Source organism: Tamandua tetradactyla, chromosome 1, assembly GCF_023851605.1.
Source record: "Tamandua tetradactyla isolate mTamTet1 chromosome 1, mTamTet1.pri, whole genome shotgun sequence".
Classification (NCBI taxonomy): domain Eukaryota; kingdom Metazoa; phylum Chordata; class Mammalia; order Pilosa; family Myrmecophagidae; genus Tamandua; species Tamandua tetradactyla.
In genome coordinates this window covers 73,578,824-73,599,360 of record NC_135327.1, presented here as the reverse complement: position 1 = coordinate 73,599,360, position 20,537 = coordinate 73,578,824, and the positions used below count along the sequence as shown (strand labels likewise).

The window sequence follows — 20,537 nt, the reverse complement described above, 5'->3', positions numbered from 1 at the left end:
AGTCAGAACTTTAGTCATTTTTTTAAAAACTAAGAACAAGTGATCCACAAAGAATGCAGAAAGGACACTTATGAAATAAAAAAATAATAATTTAGGGTTTTTTTGTTCAGAGAGAAAAATTAAACCCTCTTTGCTCATTTACTTCTAAAATTTTAAAATGTCAGCATAAATCTAATTTAGGAAAATTTAACAAATTATTTCAAATAATAAAGTTTCTCAAATTCTTCCTAGATGTTTGTAACTTATACTTTCTGAATAATTAATTTAAAAGGCATTTCAGCCCATTAGGAAATTGGATTCTGTATTTGGTTTGCAGGAAAGATGGACAGGAGAGGAAGGAGAAAGAAAGAGGAAAGGGAGGGAAGAACAGGAGAGAAAGGAAGGAAAGAGAGAGAAAAGGAAAGAGTTCGGGAGGGAGGAAGGGAGGAGTGTCCTGGAGGGTCAGTTAGTGGATGGAATCAGAAAGAAAGCCAGAGGTTGGAATAAGACAGAGAGACAGTGATAGAAAAATCAGAAGCCCGTGAGCTTAGCCAGAGAATGAGAGAAGCTGAGAAGGAGTAGGAGAGGGAGGGTGGGTGCTGCGGAGTTGCTCTAACTGCCTGTGGGCTTTGGGAATCACACAGAAATTATCCCCATTATCATCACATGGATGTAAGGGTCCTTTCTCCACGGCTTATAAATAAAATCCTGAGAGTACATTTTCAACCAATATATTTTTTAACTTTATTTTAATACAATCTCAGATTTACAGAAAAGTTACAAGATTAGCACAAAGAATTCCCTTGTAGCCTTTCCTCCCTAATTGCAAACACTTACAATTGTTTTGCCATGCTTTCTCTCCGCCTTCTTATATTCATATATATTTATCTATGTATATCCACATAGGTAGGTACATATCTGTATTTCTCTCTCAGAGTGAAATATACGCATTTATGGATTCACACAGATGCCTCCAGGTCTGACACCATTGATTGATCTCAGTCTTCCCATTTCCATATTTGTGACTCCTTTTGCTGGCATCTAGAAAGATGGTTCTCATTATCTTTAATGTTTTTATTTCTTTGCTTAATCCCCCTGGATATAGTTAACACCTCTGCCACACTAGCCACCTCCTTGGCCATTTAAATGAACTCTTTTTAAATAAAAGAAGAAGAAGGGAAAGGAAGGAAAGGGATGAAAGAAACATTTCAAGTAAATGTTTATTTCCCACTGAAATGATGGAGGTTTACTTTAGAACTTGAGAGATTTAACAGGCTGACACAGTTACCTGGAAATAAACATTCGATTTCCATGATTTTTAAATACCAGATTTATTAAGAGATCTACATAACACACATTTATTCCCATGATTTTTTTTTTGTCAGTTTTTTATTTACAAATACTCTGTACCCATTAAGCAAAGACTTACTTCCATGAATTTTTAAGATCAAAAAGGCTTAAAATAATTTCAGGCTAGAAGACTCGTAAGCACTGTTCATGAGTTTACTCCTCTCTTTCGTTTTTTTAAGGGGCTGGGAAGCTTAACAAACAGTTCTTACAGGGATTTTACTCTTGATGCTCTCCAGGGAAACCAGTGGTAAAAGTGGTTAGAGAAGGAAAGCGATGGAGCAGGGGACATGTGGGCTCAATCCTGCAGACACTGCCAGGGTTGGGGTTGGGGGTCGGTTGACTCTGAGGGTAACTGGGAGCTTATACACCTGCCCTTCAAACTGTGGGCAAGTGTCCCAGGCACAGTGCTTGACCCCCGCAGTCCCTTTGTAACCTCACAAGAGCAGATTGACCAGTTTTGGCTCAGAGGGGTGTTCGCTTGGTTAGATTCATTTTGGCCAAGTGATCCTGCTCAGTTGTCTGGTCAGACAAGTACTGGACTGAGTATTGCTGCAAGGATATTTCATGGCTGGTTGATAAACCAGAGGCTGGTGTCTTAAATCATCAGTCAGTTGATTGCATCTGTGGTTGATTACATCTGAGATCAACTAAGGTGTGTTTCCTACAGTGAGATATTCCAATCAGTTGAAGGCCTTTTAGGAAGAAGAGAGACTCTTTCACTGCTACTTCAGCCAGCGAGCCTCTCCTGTGGAGTTCATCTAGACCCTTCATCAGAGCCACTACCTTCATAGCCTGCCCTATGGATTTTGGACTCTTCCATTCCCACAGTTATGTTAGACACCTTTATAAACCTCATATTTACAGATCTCTCCTGCTGGTTCTGTTTCTCTAGAGAACTCTAACACATGGTTCCCAGAGCATTTCTGGCCATTTTGGAAGCAGCAAAGATCTCACCCTGGGCCTCTTGACAGTAGGGCTCACTCCCTAGGGAAGGATGCTTGGCTCCTCAGCCAGCCCCGCTGTCTGCCTCGCAGGAGCCAGAAGGGGAGAGCTGGTTCAGGCCCTCCTCTTTTTTTTTTTTTTTAATTAGAGGAGTTGTATGTCTATAGAATAATCCGGCATAAATTGCAGGATTCCCTCCCACATACCGACTTCTTGATACGATCTTGCATGGGTGTGGTCCATTTGTTACAATTGATGAAAGCACATTTTAAAAATTACACGATTAACTGTAGTCCATGGTTTAATTTAAGGTTCACTGTGTGAGTGCAGGTTCCATGGATGTGTTAGTTTGCAAGCTACCAGAACGTGTTATACTAGAACTGGAATGGCTTTTAAAAAGGAGAATATAATAAGTTACAAGGTCACAGTTCTGTGCCCATGGACATGTCCAACCAAAGTATCCAAGGAAAGATACCTTAATTCAAGGAAGGCCGATGGGTCAGAAATACCTCTGTCAGCTGGGTAGTCACGTGGCTGGCATCTGCCAGTCCCTTATTCCTGGGCTCTTTTGCTTTCAGCCTCTGTTCATGTGGGGGTTCCTCACTTGGCTCTCCAGGGCTGGCCTTCATCTCTTGGCTTTCTATGGCTCTCTCCAGATTCTGGCTTGCTTAACATCTTATGGTGCTGTCTGCTGGGTTCCAGGCATCTCCAGATATCCGAGTCTCTGTTCTCCAAGTTTTGGCATCTGTGTCAGCTCTGCTTTGAGGTTACTGTCATTTCTGTTGTTTCTGAGCTTTCTCCAATATGTTTCCCCTTTTAAAGAGTCAAGTAAACTAATCAAGACCCACCTGGAATGGGTGTACTCACATCTCCATCTGATCAAAAGGTCACTGCCACAATTGGGTGTGTCACATCTCTGTGGAGATAATTTAATCAAATTTCTCGATTTACACTATTGAATCAGGATTACATTGCTCACAGAAGATTGGATCAGGATTAAAACACAGCTTTTCTGAGCTACATGATACTTTCAAACTGACACAGTGGATTTTTTCTTAAATATATTCTATTATCATATATACAACCTAACATTCCCCCGTTTAACCACATCCAGATTTTACCTTCAGTGTAACAATCAAGTCTGCCTCCCTCACTATAGCCTTTTGCTGCATTTTAAAACCCCTATCTGCAGAAGGTTTCCTTTATTTATGTATTTATTTATAAGATGACGCCCTCTCCTCTATATGGTAAAAGCCAGACTCTTTCTGGGACTTGAGACCCTCTTCCACCTGGCTCTGTCCCCTCTCCTCTTACCTCCAGCTTTACAGTGGCTTCTGGGTTCCATTCCCTTTTCTGGGGTGCACCTTCCTACCTGCCCTCGCTCTGCGGGATCCCCGCTCAGACCACCCTTCCCCCAGCTGCCTTAGCGCCCACTGCCTTCTCGCCCTCCTGCTGGCCACTGGGCACACTGAGAGTGGCTCTGTCTCCCTTCCCTCCATCCCCTCCACCCTTCACCTTGCCTGGCATTCTCTAAATCGTCATGAGTTTGTTGAAAGGGTGAATGAATCAATCAGAAGGGCTAGTGCTGGTGACGGGCCAGAAACACCTAAAAAGCAAGAAAGCCTGAGCAGGTAGGGCCCAGGGGGCAAAGGCAGACACTTGTACCTGTGGCCCCTGCACACGGGCCAGGCTTGCCCGGCAGGAGCTTCATCGGCGGATCCCACCTTGTGATGCCCTTTCTAGAAGGGCAGTCACCCTCCCCTTCCCTGGTAGGAGCTCCAGGGCTGGGCTTGCCTCCAGTCTATGCTGCTGTGCCCAGGAAGCTGCGAAGGAGCACATGGGCACAGCTTTTACTGTCAAGAGAAGCTCCAGCCTCTATTTAACAATTAGCTTTTAGTGAAGTAAAGGAGCATCATAAGACAGGTTTGAAATGCACTGCTTGGGGTGTCCTGCCTTCAGCCCCAGTCTGTGAGTGCTAATTAGAATGGATTCCTTAGAATTCATCATTTATTGGTGCCAAAAAAAGGTGCACAGCTTCTCAGCCCAAATGCATACATGAGCTGTGTGATGTCACTTGATGTTTGCTTCTTCAAACAGCTCTTCCTCCCAGGGTTTGAAGCCATCACATTTACTTGTAGAAACCCAGAGGCGTTTCCTATGGAAAAGAATGAGGCCTATCGCCATCAGAGGACAAAAAACAGGAGATAAGGGTTTCTTCATTAAAACAGGCAAACCCACAAAAACCTAGTTGGTGAGAATAAAGGAAAAAGAAAATGGAAGCGGGAAAGGGGTTGGGCAACAGATTTTAGTCAGAATTCACACTCATTCTCATCAAAAGGTGGGGAGAGAGTTATTTTTCATGGTGATGGTGGTGAAAGATGGATGTTCTCACCTGCTGAGGTGATTCTTGGTTTTTTCATTTTGTTATGATGGAAGGTTGGCCAGGTGGAGGTGTCCCAGGAATTCCCAGAGACCTCGTAATGGATATAGGTATAAGGTTATTTTGCTGCCACTGGCCAGGCATGCAGAATAGGGCTTGAGCTTGTGGCTGGGTGAGGAAGCGCCCCAATATGGAACAGAGACGGGGTGGGATTGGGTTCTCTACAGGAATTCAGGCTAGGAGAGAGGGGTGTGGCTGGGAACCAGTTTTTTAAAAGTTTCCTGGGAGACCCTAATGAATGGCCAGCTGCTAAGAGCTTCCATGTCTGTGTCATTTTGTCTCCCAAATCTCTCCTTGCCAGTCTGTTCGTTGGTGATGAGGATACTTGGTTTCTGGTTTTTTGGGGGGGGCATTTTCTCTCAAGGACCCTCCCCCCACACACACACCAGTATTTAGTGCAGCTGCTTTCTCTTGGAAAGTCTTGCTCCCCTGCCGTCTTCCTCTCCACATATCTGTTCTGGAAAGTGGTGAGACAGATGGGCTTGTGGGCTTCAGGGGCTGGAAATCCAGATCAACCAGATAATCCTGTCACTTTGGTATGCTTCCTAACAATCTAAAGAAAAAGTTTCTGATTACAAAATTGGAATTCTGAACTTTACCCTGACAACTTTCTTTGAATTCATACAGTATTGCTGGTAGAGAGAGAAACCAGTAAGTGGTCACGGTGATTTTCACCTCCTAATTTCGATAAAAATTGAGTCAAGTCTTGCATCTACCTAATGTCCCAGAGAGTCTCTTTCTGTGGACAGGAAGGCTTGGATCCTGCTGCACACCTGGCTGTTCATACGGCCAGCCTTGGCACCTCTCCCAGCTGCCGTGCCCTGGCATCTCCCAGTTGTTGTCTGCTTTCTGGAGTGGAACAAATATTTATCTCTTCCATATGCTTCCCTCTCCACCTGCCCGGGAATATCTTCCCTTCACTTCAGCCCTGCCTGTCTCACTTATCCTTGCTCTGTCCTACTGGAAGCTGGAGGCTCAGGCAGAAAAGAGTTTAATTGAAGTACTCTGCCAGATTATTTTTATTTTTAATAGGCTAATATCATCGTCTTCCACTTCAGGCAAAAGCAGTGTATATCAACTTGCAGACCTAAAAACCAAGTCAAGTTATTTGCATCAAAGAATTCCTTTTAATAAATATATTTCAGAAGTCCCTTAAAATATGTCTTGCATTAAAAATATTCTGGTTTAAAAGAAAAATAGGGCTAATGCTCATGTTCTGTAGAATGAGCTTGTGGTATAAGGCAAGATGTCCCTGAACTTGGAGTTCCTACATGAAAGTTGTTTATATAAGTCACGCACTGTGCAAATTTGAAGGAACATTTTGAAGCTGTGCACAACATTCTGCTCAAAGATGAACATGACAGTATTTCAACTGAGCCATTTAGCTTGAGCTTTCCAGGGTACAGTTACTGTGTATGTGTCAACATTTTCTTAAATGCTTACATGTCATATATACAGACATCCACTCCGGGTGGCTTGTCTTTTTCCTTCCTTTACAAATGGTAAACGGTCTTGATTTGGCTGCTATTTAATACTCAAAAGCAAAAGACTAGGAGGAGGAATGCAATGTGGAGCCCACTGTAATAATATTGGAGACAGAAGATAAAGAGGAGCTCAACTGGAGTTGCAGCGTGGTGAGAATGGACCAGCAGGGTCACATTTGAGGTCCTTACAAAGAGGCATTCAACAGACTTGGAGTGGGGGCAACAAAGACAGCTGAAAGTGACTAGTGTACTTTGCCTGCAAGGCCATAAGTGTGTTGATGACATTAACAGGGACCCAGAACCTAGGAAAAGGAATATTTTGGGCGGGAAGATGTTGATATAAGGTTGGATGTGAGTTTAAAGACTTGAGGTGGGGAGGGTGCAGGGGTTGCTGTAAAGAACCGAGATAACTTGGAGATACATATCAGGCAGATGAAAATCCTAAGCTGGAGGAGCAACGAGATGCCTGGGCTGGAGACATGGACCTGGGAGTTACTGTGAAGAAGGTCGTATTTGAGGTTGTGGTATCTATCATATGACACAAGGAGAGGGGTATAGATAGGTAAGGGAAGAGAAGAGGGCCAAGAACAAATGAGTGAAGGGGAGCACACTTATTGGCAGACTGAGGTCAAAGAGCTATTGGTAGAATGAGAGGAATAAGATGTAATGGAGAAATTCAGATTTAACAAATGATTATGACCACTGTCTTATTATATAGGTATTTCTTTGTAGTTTCTTGTGTATTAGAATAGGTAGAAGGAAATACCAAAAATTGTTGAGCTGTAATCCAATAACCTTGATCTTTGATAATGATTGTACAGCTATAAAGCAAAAAAAAAAAAAGTTAGTTGCCCATGTTTGTATGGATATACTTCTGGATGTTTCATTCTGTTCCTCTGATCTGTGTATCTGTTTCAGTTAGCTCACCTTTATTGTATGTCTTGAAATTGGGTAGAATCTAATACTAGAGGTCAATAAGGGGGAAGACGACATATGGAGTATTTGCTGTTATCTTTTTTCTTTTTATTTCTTTTTCTGGGATAATGCAGATGTTCTAAAATTTGATCATGATGATGAATGCACAACCATGCGATGATTCTGTGAACCATTGATTGTGCACTTTGGATGGATTGTATAGTGTGTGAATATATCACAATAAAATTACATTTCAAAGGGAAAAAGAGCTACAGGTAGAGTTGGCATCACGAGAGGAAAGAGTTCTATGTATTCGAACTAGGGAAGTTCGGTGATGCTTTCAAAAATAAATACCTAAAATAGTTTTATGAGGTGTTGGAATTCCAGAAGGACTGAAGTGTTTAAGTATTTTGGGATTTGTATTAGATTATAAAATTATTTAGCAGGTTATCTCTTTTCAACTAAGTGAAAGTTTGATCTCTGACAAAACCTATAATTCAGTTTTAGATTCTCTATTTTAAATACCAAATACATACAGCCACCCCAGATATGCTGTAAATGTAGTCACCCAACCACTCAAATAGGCAAGAGCTAACAATGAAGGAGGTGATTTTTGCTCTCGAAGCAGAAGCAAATGTGGGAAGGTAAGTCAGTCTCAGTCCCTATTATCTAGGTTAATTTTCTCAGGAATGTCATTCAAGATATGGGTTTATTTTTGGCAAATAGGGAATTTTAAATAATGGCACTTCATATATTATGCCTTGCTTACTTTTCAATTGCTTATTATTTGACTTTTCTTTCTAGAAAAGCATGTTTTTATTGCTGCTGGGTTCCATAGATGAAAGCTAGGTCACAAAGGGGGAAAGATGTGCTAGACAAACTGTGTATATTAAATTGTATATGTTTCCCCAAACATATACATGTATAAAAACATCCGAAAAGCAAAGTTTGAGTAGATGGCTCAAGACCTTTTGTCCAACTTCTGCAACTCTTTGCGTATTTGAGCATTTGATTGTTACGGATATCTTCAGTGCAATTTCACAGATATTTTAGGATCCAGAATGGATCTCAGAGATCCTTTGATAGGTCTCCTTTCTGAATATTTAATTCTTAATAATCTGAATTTTCAATTTTAAAGTTCTAAATGTAAATGATTATCTCCCTGCATAGCCCATGGTGGAGTATTAATAGCAAAAGTATTTATAATTCTTATCATTTTAAATAATGTTGAGTTATGGCTTTTCCGGAGTCAGAATAATAGAGTAACTTTATTAGTATCAGAGTCAGATTGCCTGGGACTGTACCCACCCTTGGATCTTGCCATGTTACTTAAACCTGGATTCAGTTTCATCACCTGTAAAATGAGGATAAAATCTACTCTATTGGAAAAGTCGTAGCATGAACAAGGCATACTCACATAAAACAGCAGGAAGTTTAGGGAACTGAAAGCATATCACAATAGAAGCCATCTGACCTGACCGGTCTAATGACTGGTTGCTTAATCGAATGACTTGGTTAAAAATATTAAACGCTTCACAGAAATATGCATTCACATTTATTTTACAGTCTTTTGATAGAGAACCACACCCAGATCTCATTGCCTATGGTTTCCAGTTTCAATTTCTCTAAAGCCCACAAAGAATTTAAATTCTTGTGATAATTGTGATAAAATCTAAATGCAGAATCCTCTTGGTATCTACAAGTTCTTTTTCTGCAAAGAGCCAGATAGTAAAAATGTTCAGCCCTGCAGTCCGTAATGTCACTGTCAGGACAGCTCGTCTCAGCTGTGTCAGCATGTAAAGCAATCATATGCAAGATGTTCACGAATGGGTGTGTTTGGGTTCCAGTAAACCTTTATTTATGGACACCGACATTTTAATTACATGTGGTTTCATGTATCACAAAGTGTTATTCTTCTTTTGCTTCCCCACCCCCAGCCATTAAAACTGTAAAAACCATTCTTATCTTGCCAGACATACAAAAACATCGAGGCCTGGGACTTCATGGACTCTTGAGATAGATTGTATCTCTGCCTTCATAGAGCACCTAATTGAACAAAAACAATCCAAGTCAAGTCCACTATCTTAGCACCAAGTGTTGCTGCATTTATTCTGACATCATAATTTCAGCCCATCCTTTAAAATACCTGCCTTTAAATGTTACAGAAAGTGGGTTGAAGTTAATTAAGTAGGTCAGGCCCTGTAATCAAGAATAGTTCCATCTGCTCGGCCCCTGCCTTCTCAATGTTAGCTAAAACCATTGGTTCTCAGGGTGTGCTCAGCAAACCACCTGCATCAGTATCAGCCACGTGCTTTTTAAATCTCCAGGAGTCAGAATCCACCAAGGAGTCTAAATTCATTGGAAGCTCTCCAGGTGGTTCTTAGACACACTAAACTTGATTTCAGTGCACTAATTTCCCCGACTCTCCCTTCCGCCCAGTCAGAACTGACCAGTCATTCCACAAGGATTGGGAGTAAATGGACTTGGCTTAGATGAAAGAAGGAATAGGATTTAGATTGATGAGGAGGAGGAATATTGGCCAGTCCACCTTCCTTAGCTAATGGGCTCCTGTACCATCTCTGTAAAAAATAATTAAATTTAACCAAAAGACTAATTAGATTTCAGTGCCGTGTCTTGGGAACACACATGCATTCTTGCAGATTTCTCAAATCTGATATTTTTTTCTTTTTAAAGTTGGACTATAAAATGTGTTTGGATGCATAGTAAATGCTGAATAAATTGCCATCAATATTGAGGAACAAAGACCTTTGGGTCTCTCAGATTTCCCATTGTGTATCTTCTGTTTCTGTAATTATTCTTCTCCTTTAATATTCCTAATGTTCGTTGGAAATATTTCCTTATTAAATCCCAGTCCCAAGATAGGATCCAAATGGTTATTTCATTTATGTTAATATGCCATCCCTCCCAGGAGCGTTCATAGTTGTTTAGCTCTATTTATCCATCGAAAAGCATGTTCTCTTTTAAAAGTGATTTAAGTGTGAGAAAGCCAGATGTGGAGGACTGCTGATTTTATTTTCTGCCAGAATTCACTGTACCTTCCCTTATCCTCTCTTTCTCCTGAGACTCCTGAAGGCACTTCCTGGCACACAGTAATAAAAATGTGAATGAATGGAGGTATTGAGGAAATTCAAGATTATAACCAAGAATTTGCATCTTTGGAAAAAATCTTGTTTTGAAGTATTTCTTGAGCGGAACTCTTGCTATTCACCACCTCAGAGCCAGTCCTGGCTCTGAGTTTTGCCTTAGGCTGTAGAAAGAAATCTTTCTAGGGTAAATGTTTTCTCTTCCTCTCCTAAAAGGGTGCATTTTACTTTTCTCCGACTCAGCTATTTGAGCTTAGACAGGTGCTCAGAGTCCACTATTGTCCACAGGTTACACTTGGCAGGGATGTTTCTAAGAAAACACAGGTGCTTTAAAACCTCAGTCTGTTTTCAAGAGTGTATAAATATGCCTCAGATGAAATGTGTATGTTGGGAACATTTTGGCTTCTCCATATTTTCTTAGTTTACCGACTTGATTAAGCCCAGCTGGAGGGGAAGAAAAGCAGCACATAAAGGGGACAGTCTGTCCTGTATAAGTACAACTTTCAACAAGTTTAGGATTTTTTTTGGTGGATATTTTTCTTCCACATCTTTAATCAGTGGAAACAGAGCATATAGTGTTTCTGGACCAGAGATTCTTTGATGAAGAGGATTGGTTTAACTGTGAACATCAGTTTTCTTGTTGAAGCCATGAGGAAACGAATAGAAAGTTTCTGTAAATTAACTATAAAAAATGACTTCCATTTCCTGACTCTGGATTATTATGGTGAGACAAAGTAACAGTTGAATTTGTTCTTCTTTAGTTGAAGCTAAGTCTTATCTGTTCACACGAACAACACAGTCTTAGTTTGTTAGGGATGCTATGACAAATACCACTTGCTGGTTGACGATAAAACAAACATTTATTATCTCATGGTTTTGGAGACTAAAAGCCCAACATCCAGGTTTTGGCAGATCTTGCTTTCATCCAGCTTCTGTAGCATTCTGGCAATACTCCAACTCTTAGCCATCTCTCTCTCTCTCTCCTTGTATCTGCTTCTCTGCTTTCCCCTGACTTCTGGCTTCTTCTTGCCCGATTTCCTCTGCTTATGCAAATGCCAGTCACTTTGGATGAAGACCCCCCCCCCCCATTCAGCTTGACCACACCTTAATTAATAATATCTTCAATATATCAGGTTTACAAACAGGATCACATCTACACCCTGACTCACCCTAACACATTCAGAGATCCTATTTACAAATGGGTTCACATCCACAGGACCCAGGGATAAGACTGGAGCTTGTCTTTTGTGGGGGGAACGATTCAATCCTCAACAGACAACGTTGTTGGAGAAGCAACCGGAAATAGAGAAGCTCAAACCCTAGCTCTGAGTTTGAATCCCTGCTGTGCTGAGTTCAAGGAAGCAGGTTTGGGCAAATCATTTAACGCCTGCCCCACCCCCACCCCCCCATGCCCCCTCCTCCGTAGCAGATCCAATGTGTTTGCAGCTCCACGCTTGCCTTCAGGCTTTGCTGCCTGGCTCAACAGCCCTAGCGATGTGTTGTTCCTGGGCTCCCTCTTTGATAACAGTCCAGGGACCAAGAGTAGTGGCTGCATCTTGTCACTCATGAGCACACATGACACCCCTTGGCCTCATCCCACACCACACATTTCTCCTCTCTGATTGGGGCCATGGATGTATGAGATGATTTGGGACCCATTTGCTATGAGTATAAATTGTTTTTCTTCTGCCCCCACACCCCTATGGTTTGCTTGGAGACACAGTAGCTTTTTAGAGCCTTCGTAAAGTGACTTAAGCAGCTAGCTTGTCACAAAGCTATAGGTGGTTAGATAATGAGCTATCATATATTTTCTCTCCCTCTCTCCCTCCCTGACTCCCTTTCCCCCCCACTCGTGCCTCCTTGGGATTGCACTCCACATTAAATGTCAGCACATAAGCTTTTGCTTCAAGCTGTCCTCTGGGGAATCTCATTAAGATGTCTTGTGTTGTTAACTTAATTTGGGAAAGGGGATTATGATGCACATACTTTCTAGAACTGCAGAGACCAAATAACACTTAAAAAGTTGGGGCTATTGTCATTAATATTTCTTATCATTATGGGAAAGTATGATAGCAAAGAGTATTTTTTAGAAGGAAATCAATTTCTATACATACATCGTTATTAAGAATCTAGAGCCGCACATTTTTAGTGATGGATTTTATAAATTTGGTGGGTGGTGCTTTTGCACAGATGCTTTGTGGAACTGTGCTTTCCCAATAAATTATTACCCCGTTGCAGGGTATATTGGCTGTATTTTCCTTTAAAGGACAATGACCAGGGAGGTTAAAGCAACGCTGGTCTATTCCTGGCTCTGTAACACCTAGTCTGGGTAACATCCCATGTTACTTTCACTCTTGGAGATACGAAGAAAAAGTTTCTTTGTTGGAGACAGGCAAAAATGACAACCCAGATGACATATAGTACCAAGCAGGTCAGAACCAGAGACCCTGCCCTAAGGGGAGGAGAGACAAGAAGGCTGTCTGGGCTGTCATTTTTCTGCCACTGAGATCAGAGCACGACATTTTCACTGACGTATTCCCTAGAGTAAGTCCTCATTGTGCACCAGGTTGCAGGCCACGTGACCCGTCGGATTTCCGGAAGAGAATATTTATTTTTTGTAGTTCATAGTTCTAGTCTGATGTAATTTCTGTCATGTTCACAATATACTGCTGGTATGTGTATGTCATCAAAATATTTATTGAAGACAAATAACAGGGGAACAAAGGTTAAAATAAATTGGGTAGATGGAAATTCTAGTGGTCAATAAGAAGGAGGGGTGAAGGGATGTGGTATGTATGACATTTTTCTTTTCTTTTTTTTCTGGAGTGATGCAGATGTTCACAAATATAATCATGGTGATGAATACACAGCTATGTGATGCTATTGTGAGTCACTGTACACCATGTATAGAATATATGTTAAGAATGTTTGTGCTTGTATGCTGTTTTATCAGAAAATTTTTTTTTACTATTTATTGAGGTGAAATTCACATAAAATAAAATTGTTTTGAAATGTTCAATTTGGTGGCAATTTAGTACATTAACAGTGTTGTGCAACTACTGCCTCTTTTTAGTTCCAAAACATTTTCATCACCCCAAAAGGAAGCTCTGTACCCATTTACAGGCATTTTCCATCCCTGGCAAACCCTAGCCCTTAGCAACCACCAATCTGCTTTATGATTCTATGGATTTACCTTTGGATATTTCATATCAGCAGAATATAATACGTGTGTGGGTGATTTACACGTAAATAAATGTACAGAAATGAAGGGCACAAGCTCACAGTCTTTTCAGATAGTGTCATGCTTTAGAGATTCTGTTTCTCTTTAGTGCCTGCTCACCAGCGTGTGTGACTTTTGAAATTAGATTTGACCCGTGCTTTTATTTTGTTTCCACATGGTTTCTGTGCACCTGGAGGGCCTGACCCCACTTAATGCCATAAGTGGATGCCTGAATATATGTGTGCAAAGAGTCAGTCAAATGCAGCATCTTATAACTGGGATTGGGAAGGCGTCTCAAGCTTTTACTTCATCAAAAAAAAAAACGGAAATAGCAGTGGTTTCCAATTTTATGTAGTGAAATATCAAATTTTAGTAGATGAAATCATTATTGAGGTAGATGTGCCCCTGACTTTGAATTGCATCTGGCTTCCACGTTCATGTGGAGGGACAGGGTTGGTGAGTGAATGTTTTAAGAAAGTGAGATGGTGCCTCAGAACTCTGGTGTTTTTTATCACCAGCTTCTCTGGAAATCTTGAACACTGTTCAGTTTTATAAGCTTTTAGTTTGTAGTCATAGATTATTTCATGTGCCTCCATAATAATCTACTGGCTAGAATTAAGGAGTAGAAGGAACATTGATGTTAAAATACTATTTAATAGAGAATGTAAAAATGGTGCTCATTTTGGAAATGTGCTGTAAGGTCCTCCTGGCTAAGTTGCATTATCTGAACAAACATGCCATGTCTCTTGGTTTAGGTGTCCACAGCACTTCAAAGAACAAGTTGAAAACACTTGTGCTGGTGCTTGTGTCCTAAATTTCTTCATTTGTGGGGAGCAGAGACTTAAGCAATACTGCATACTTGTGCAAAAGTATTTGCAAGTAGCAGTCAGAAAGCCTTTTCTCATTTTGTCATTAAAATTAAGAGCCAGTTAATTTTTAAAGCAAAGGAAAGAAGAAAATGTCAAAAGTTCAGTTCACAAGAGCAGTTTTTGCTCATCATACATAGCTAAATTTCATTCTTCATTTTAATATGCATTTGGTTTCCACTCAAAAATGAAATAATTGATCAATTTGTACATTTTGTACAGCCGTTATCAACAATGGTTGTGTCTCATAAAATTAGTGTACTAACTGCATACATCACTTGTTAAATACAAAGATGTCAAATGTGCCTTTATAGTCTGATGTGTATTATTAAATACTGTATTAAATAATTCTCAAGGGGGCTGTAAGGTTATATATTGCTGAGAAAGAGGATTGCAAGTTAAGGCTGGGGAGCATTGGTGTGCTGAATTGCATTTGGTCCTAATTTCCATAGAAATTCAGAGATGCGTTCTCACATGTGATGGAAATCTTTAAGGTGTGTTAGTGAATTTATATTTTCTCATATGGCAGAAAGCCTGTCGACTGACAGTCAATCCCTGTGGCCTTTGAACTCATAATACAAAGCACGTGAGCCATAGCAATTGGGAGGGAGTTGCAAAACAAATGCACAACCATGCAACTGGCAGAGAGAAGCTATAAATTAGGACAGGGACCCCTTCTTCCCCTTTCAGTTTCTTCCCCTCCTGGACACACCAGGTATTTCCATCCTGTGCCAGGGTTCTCTTAAAGCCGGTGACTTCTCAGGCATCTTTGGCTGAGGTTGAATTCTCTTCCCCCACACCGACTCCTTCCTCTCTTTTCTGTGGACACATGTCTGGATCTTTGGACTCGAGATAAGCTCTTTTCTCAGGGCCAGGCAACAACTTGTCTCACCTCCACTTGCATCCCTGGCTGAGCAAAGTGAACTCATGTTGAGGCCCTCCACCATCCAGCCCTTAGCTGGTCATCTTTCTGACCTCCATCATCTTGGCTGCCAGCTTTCATCACCTGTCTTGCCCTTTGACCATTGGGCATGGTCCAGTGCTAGAATCAGTGGCTGGGGGATCACCCCCACTCTCCGGGGTAACTCTGGAATGCAGTTCCTCACGTTCAGCTCTCCTACAGAGCCGCTTAACCAGTGACCCCTAGTTCCTGTGCCGGGCAGTGTAAGTACTGCTGGCTTCAGATGGCCACTGCACAGCGGGGACAGATGAGCATGTGACTGTTGAAACTCTCTGAAAATAAAAAAGGTAAGGAATTACTCTGTTGTTCGAGTTTGCAGATGACATGAACAGAGTGTCTTGAGGGAGGCATCAGAAGTGGGCCTGTGGTTGATAAGATAAAGCTTTGGGCCACGATCACCTGCCTTTCGTGCAGACAGCAGAGAGGCATTCTGCAGATCCTGGGACTTGAAGGAACACAGGAGTTGACCCTTCAGACTTCTTCCTTTCCTGCAACTAGAAAATAAAGTTTGAATATGGAAAAGTTCATATATATGCATATATATGAATGTTTAAATGTGTGTGCAGATATATATATAAATTAGAGACAACAAAATAATGAACCCTCACATACCTGACAACATATCCTGTTTTGTGTCATCTATACCTCACTCACCCCTCAAGTGGAGTGTTATCATGTCTCCAGTTTAAGGTATAATTAGATTCATTTTGCTTCAAATTTAGAGATTACTTTTTAAAAAAATATATTTTCCTTTATTAGAGAGGTTTTAGGTTTATAGAAAACCTAAAAAGAGAGTTCCCGTATACCTCCCCATTATTAACACCTTTCACTGGTGTGGTACATTTGTTGAAGTTGATCAAAGCACCTTTTTATAATTGTACAATTAACTGTAGTCCAAGTTTTAGTAAAATAGGGTTCACTGTTCCTATTGTGCAACCCTATGGTTTTAAAAAATTTTTATTCTAGTAACCTATATATATTGTGTTTATAATGATAACATCTTTTGCACAGAGCTTCCTTATTCTTCTGCTTGGCTGCACAGTACTCTGTTGTGTGGATGCCTCGTGGTTTATTCAGCTGGACCCCTAGAGATGGACATTTGAGCCATTTCTACTTTTTTTATTTTAATTTTTTTTAACTAATTTTACTTTCACTACTTAGGTCTACTTTTGCCATCAAACAGATCCTCGGTGGTTAGCCCTTCTCCATCCCTGCACTTTTGACCCTGTGTTCTGGGGAGGCTGTGACTTAGATGCTTGGCTGCCAAGGTCAGACAGACAGGGACTGGAGTCCCAGCTCCATCACTAACCAGTTACATTGTCTTTTTTTATTTAAATATTTTTATTTTTATTTTTGAGAAATCTTCATACGCATACAGTCTGTTCAAGGTATACAATCAGTGACTCACAGTATCATCACACAGTCGTGTATTCCTCACCATGATCATTTTAAGAACACTTGCATCACTCCAGAAAAAGAAATGAAAAAAGAAAAGAAAAAACTCATACATCTCATACCCCTTACCCCTCCCTGTCATTGACCACTAGTATTTCAATCTACCCAACTTCTTATTTTTATTTTATTTTTTTTACATGGACAGACACCGGGAATCGAACCCGGGTCCTCTGGCATGGCAGGCGAGCATTCTTGCCTGCTGAGCCACCGTGGCCTACCCAATTTTTTTTACTCCTTATCCTCTTCCCCCATTACTTATCTATTTATTTTTCCTAATTGTTTTACTTATCTGCCCATATCCTGGATAAAAGGAGCATCAAACACAATCGCACGGTCCATTGTAAAAGCTGTATAGTTATACAATCGTCTTCAAGAATCAAGGCTACTGGAACACAGTTCAACAGTTTCAAATATTTCCCTCTGTCCACTCCAATGCACCATAAACTAAAAATTAATATCTGTATAACGCATAAGAATAACCTCCTGGGTAACTTCTTGACTCTGTTTGAAATCTCTGAGCCACTGAAACCTTATTTTTTCTCATTTTTATCTTCTCCCTTTTTTTCAAGAAGGTTTTCTCTATCCCATGATGCCAGGTCCTGGCTCATCTCAGGAGTCCTGTCCCACATTGCCAGGAAGATTTAAACCCCTGGGAGCTAGGTCCCACGTAGAGGGGAGGGCATTGAGTTCAACTCCCTACTATGTTGTCTTCTGACAGTTAATCTAAGTTTCAGTTTCATCTTCTATTAAATGGGGGTAATGACAGCACTGACCTTGTGGGCCACCCTGAAAATTAAATAAGACAATGGATGGCACCAACTCTTAATTAGCATTCCAAAAATATGAGGTTCTTTCCCTCATTTGAGTTAGGGACAATGGCCCTTATGTCAGACTGCTTCTTGTGTAGGCAATCATTACACAATGTTTGCTAATTGCCAAAAAGGTGTTCAGTGGCATGAAGGATTGTGTCACAATCAGCAGTACAATCCAACAAAACTAGTTTAGCCAGTTATGTCTGCCCTGCCTTTCCAGTCCAGGATATTGAACTTAAAGTCAGACTGGCTGGTACTGAAACCAATCTAGCCCAATAGCCACACCAAGGAAACTCCTTATCTTCAGAACTGTGGAAATTTCAACTAAAAGCACTTAAGGCTGAGTGCCACGATTTACCATTAATGCAGGAAGTGTTAACCTGCAGCTGCTGTATAAAAACATGTTTCAGCCAGTTTACCTCTCAAAAGAAATTTTTTTCCTTCTTGTCCATGGAAAAGTTATAGATGGCATCATGAAAGGTTTTTTCCCCCCAGCTTGTCTCTGTCATCAGCTCCCTTAACCCTTAATCCAACTCCCAAATAGCCCTTTATAATGAAAAAGGCTTGATCTTATAACTAGTTTGAGATCTTATTTAGGGTGGCCGACTCTGGAGGCCTCTCTGATGGGAATGCCTTTTTCTTCTGTGGCTTCTGCAGCACCTCCAGTGACCAAGAAGCCCAAGGCTGCATTTGGAAAGAAACTTGAGTAACATCTCCCCCCTCATTTTGTAGCTTGGTAAATTGAGACCCAGAGAGTAAAGAGACTTAGTTAATACGATACATTATATAGGCCAGTTGGGTCAGCGCCATGATTTACTGAAGGATAGGTAAGAGATGTGCTGTGAGAGTAAGAAGTTGACATGTCCAGCCAAACTCTTCAGAAGTCCTCCCAAGCCACTCCTTCTCCACTGGCTTATCTCAGTGAACGGCACCACCACCACCCCACAGCCATTCAGCCAGGGTCCAGGAGCTTATACGAGACTCAGTGTTTCTTGTATGGGTACTGCCATTCTGTTCCCATCGTGCAGCCTTGCTTTTGGTCTCATGCTTTTCCAGTCCACCTGAGATGGCTTAACGCTGTTGCATACCCCATAAAAAGCCTTGTTCTCTTAATCCATTTCTGTGAGTATGGGCCTGTTGTGGGTGGGACCTTTGGTTAGGTTATTTCAATTGAGATGTGACCCAGCCCATTCAAGGCAAGGCTTAATCCTTTTATTGGAGGATTTATAAATAAAAAGGACTTTTATTGGAGTTCTTTATGAGAGAAAAAAAAGCCTAGAGAGAGCTTAAGAAGAAACCCCCAGAGAAGCTGAGAGCAAGGACACACCCGTAGAAACTGAGAGCACCACTGAAGCCAGAAGCTGAAAGCAAGGAAACGGAGAAGAGACGGACCAGCCCACACCAGCCACATGCCTTCCCATGTGAAGAGGAGTCCCAGATGTTGTTATCCTGTTGATACCTTAATTTGGAGATTTTCATGGCCTTAGAATTATAGCTTGTAAGCTAATGAATTCCCATTGTTAGAAGCCTGTCCATTTCTGGTATATTGCATTTCTGCAGCTTAACAAACCGAAACACCACCCCTCCATGCTGCTACCAAAAATAATTTTGAAAAATACAAATCTGACCTTTATCCTTCTGCTAGACAATTTGTCTTCTGCCTGTTATGCATAACTAGGCTACACAAACATAGCAGTGTAAGGACCACCGGGAACTTGTGAGAATGCAATAATTCATGAGTTCCGCCTCAGACTTCACTGAATCAGATCTCTAAAGGTTTCAGGAAGCCCTTCAGAGAAGTACTGTGCACATTCCCAAGAGCGTTGGTGTGTAGAACTGGTTCTCGATATTTTCTTCCCCATAGGAGCACAATTAATGGATGATGTTTACAGACAGGACCACACTTGATGTTGGTGACTGGTAGTAGTTCTATATACTATAGCTTTGTTGCTAATAAGAATGTTCCTTGTGACATGTTCCTTATTACACTGGGTGCATTGTGACACCACGGTCGATAGTCTTTGGCGACAATGTAAATTCTAACCGTTTTAGTTTGGAAGAGGCGTCTCACCTACATCTTGCCCTAGAAGCCTCAGGCTCAGCTCTTTCACAGCGTCCCTGCCCTGAATTGTCCACCTAGTTGAACACCAATTCATCTTTCAAAACTCAGGCAGCCCAAAGGCCATCTTCTTCACAAAGTGGCTCCTCAGACTCCCCAGGAGAATTATTGTCTTTGTGCCCTCTCTGTGCCCTGAAGGAACTTCTGAGGGCCAGCCGCAATCTTCACCCACTTGTTTGCATCTCTTCTTCTATTAGACTGTAAGCCTTAGGAGACCAGAGGGCAGTTTGGTCATTTTTCTGTCTCAGGACTTGGCACTTAGCAGCTACTAGAAAATTGCTTAGTGGATGATTCTTCGAATACTCATTAAGATTTTGACACAAGTATATCTTAACTCATATGCCTGATGTGCTAGATGGCATTATTTGTTTTTCAAAGTTCTATTTCATGATGATTATGGGGATAATGTTAATCTTGGTGCTGTATTAGTTCATAGGCACAGATCATCATGATTTTACTAATCCAGTCTTCCTTTGAATGTGCAAGCCCTACCCTACATAATTGAGCCATTATCCCTAGTTGTCTCTGGACTCACTCTTCAAGTCATGGGATAATTTCCCATAGTCACCCCACTGTAGCACTGTCACCCCAGTCCTTATTTGACTTGCTGTCTCTGGAAGCGATTTCTTCTTTGAAATTTCCTCTTCCTATGGGCTCCTTGGACATGATTCTCCCCTCATGTTTCTCCCGCCTTTCTACTTCACAAACTTCTTTGGAGAGTCCTTTTCTTCTTTTACCCAAGCATACATGTTGGTATTTCCCCAGGTCTCCTCTACACCCTGCATCTCTCCATTCCTTGCATTCTCCTGGGTGTCTTGTGCCACTCTCCAGCCATGTGATCTGGAGTAAATGAGAATCTCTTTATGGTTAGGGTTGTGAGGATACAACTT

General features: G+C 41.2%; 1 protein-coding gene and 1 long non-coding RNA gene across 11 annotated transcripts in view; one reads left to right on the top strand and one right to left on the bottom strand.

Moving 5' to 3' along the window:
* COBL (cordon-bleu WH2 repeat protein) overlaps positions 1 to 20,537 on the top strand; it is a 334,049-nt gene that overhangs the window by 37,836 nt on the left and 275,676 nt on the right. The window lies entirely within an intron of this gene.
* LOC143648826 (uncharacterized) lies at positions 4,270 to 19,500 on the bottom strand. Of its 6 annotated transcripts, XR_013158829.1 has the most exons (6): positions 19,157 to 19,500; positions 15,661 to 15,755; positions 15,013 to 15,533; positions 9,090 to 9,156; positions 5,098 to 5,264; positions 4,270 to 4,426 (listed from the first exon to the last, which is right to left on the bottom strand). It is a non-coding gene; the product is annotated as an uncharacterized LOC143648826 (long non-coding RNA). The 6 variants fall into 6 exon arrangements; XR_013158832.1 differs by lacking the exon at positions 15,013 to 15,533 and having other exon boundaries at positions 15,665 to 15,755; positions 19,157 to 19,497; XR_013158828.1 differs by lacking the exons at positions 4,270 to 4,426; positions 5,098 to 5,264 and having other exon boundaries at positions 8,837 to 9,156; positions 19,157 to 19,497.